Raw genomic sequence first — 2,437 nt, 5'->3', positions numbered from 1 at the left:
TTGGTTTCGAGTACGTACAATACCTGAGCAAGTACGTGTGTCACTACAACAAATTTCATTATCAGTGATTAATTATTCTGTCATCTAAAATTCATATTTCGTTACAAAATACTTTTTGTGACGAATTTTTTTTTGTCAAACTTTCGTCTCTAAAACACCGTCACTAATAGATGCAACGACAACTTTATGTTTCGTCACTAAATAAAGTTATATTAACTACAAAATCTGTTTTTGTCTCCAAATACATAGTATTTATGATGAACTTGTTTGTCATAAAAAGTGTAAAAAATTTATAGTTAAAAGCATTGTGTCGTCGCTAAAAAGATCTTTAATACTAACGAATCTATTTTGTCACTAATTATCATTTTAATTGGTGACGATGTCGATTGTCTTTAAAGCTATGCATAATTTGTAGTTAAAAGAATGTGATTTTGTCACTAAATGGTTATGCTTTATGTACAAAAGAAAAGTTTCGTCTCTAAATAGATAAATTAGTGACAAATTTGTTTGTCCGAGAAGGAAACAATTTCGTAGTTGAAAACTATTTTTGTGTCTCGACAAATGATACTATTAGTGATAAGGCTAATTTGTCATTATATATTGTCTTAATTAGTGACAATTTCAATTGTCATTAAATATTAAGCTAATTTGTAGTTAAAATATATTTATATTATTAATATGAAGGCCATTTCTGGAGAAATAATTTTTTGTTACTAAATGTTTTTTTGCGAGAAATTGCACATATATTTATCGCTTTGTAATCGCACTATTCAACACTGTAGTTAAATAGTTTGTTATTAGTTTCATGTCTATTCAGTTTTTTAAAATTAGCTTATGCAAATTTAAAACATCACAAAAATAAAATAGAAAACGTAATACCAAAAATTCATACAAAATCAGATACTAATACATCTATAATTATTCTAAGAAAAACATGTGACTACAAATTCATTGAGTAAATAAAGTGAAATAACTAAAGCATAAAAAGTCTAATTGAAATACCTGAACAATGGTAAACTAAAAAAGACAAGCATGTTGCTTCCTCATGTGCCAATGCAGCGTCCCTTATCTACAAACTTCCCAGACACTTTTTAGACCTTCATATACCTGTGTGTAAAGAAAAAAAATTATAAATACTTTTGATTTCATTATTTTAAATAAAATATATCTTCAAACAGAAGTCATAAAACTAACTTTAATTAGTGAATCAATAATAATAAAATAAGAAAGAGATAGTAACTTCTATACAAAATCGTTAACTATACAATATACCCTACATCAAAAAATTTGAAGAACAAAAAAAATATTTTAGAAAAAAACCCTATATCAATAGAAATTTACCTCCTCATCAAAAGAATATCAAGAATTCCTTCCTTAAGCCATAAATTAAGGCCCTCAATTATAACAAAAGACGATTTTCTCAGCAAAGGATTGTGGAGTTGCTCCTTGTGTTATTCAACTCCTGCATATAAACTAAAAAATAAAACATTGGTAAATGTTGTTAGAAAATTTTATTAGGTAGAGAAATTAAGAAAGTCAAAACCAAAGAGAGGAGTTGGTTTACCTGGTTATAGAGGTCGGGGATGATGGCACCTGCGATAGTTGGATGTGGATGGCCATTAGTTGGGATAACAGAAAGCAATTGGGAGAAAAGGAAGAAGAAGTAGAAAATAAATGGTACGAATTTCTCCTTCTTATTGGAGTCTATGTAGTTGTATTAGAGTTGGATACCTCAAACTTATCTAAGTAGGAGATTGTTCGTGGTTTATAGGGCGGGAATGGATGAGAGAGGGAATTTTACACGAAAATATTGGAGGGAAGATAAAATAATTGAAAGTTAAATTTTGTTATTTTATCTTTCCTACAATATTTTCATGTAAAATTCCCATAATTATGACTTCCTTAAATATTGAGATAAATTGTTTTTCGCGTTAATTCTTACCAAATATAATGATGGAATTATGGCCAATTATTCTGAAAAAATAATTCAAAGTTATACAACAGAACTACGACAAAATTTTGTTGTAATAGCTTTTTACAAGATAAATATTTTATTTATTGCAAGGGATTAGCGACGAATTTTCCCTCATAATTTTAATAAATTAGATGTGGCCGATAAATTTACGTCTAAGAAATAATCAAGACGGCAGATATTGTAACAAGTATAGTATTTTATTTAAATGTTATAAATATTACAGTCTCTATAATTCCTCCGATTCTTCTTTTCAAGGATATAAAATAATTTTAGAGACCTTTGAACTTGATCTTGAATCTATATGGTTGTTACGAATGATAATCTTGAATTCAGCGAACAAATAATTTGCATTCGCATTCCTTGAATCTTAATTTATTCTTAGTTCTTAAGCGTGAGCTTGATCTCTCAAGTGTCTTGTCCTTGCATTTTTATTAAGTACTCTTTTATTTTTCTTTCTTTCTT

The sequence above is a fragment of the Nicotiana tabacum genome, chromosome 15 (assembly GCF_000715075.1).
Source record: "Nicotiana tabacum cultivar K326 chromosome 15, ASM71507v2, whole genome shotgun sequence".
NCBI classification, from domain to species: domain Eukaryota; kingdom Viridiplantae; phylum Streptophyta; class Magnoliopsida; order Solanales; family Solanaceae; genus Nicotiana; species Nicotiana tabacum.
This window is presented reverse-complemented; position numbering follows the sequence as displayed.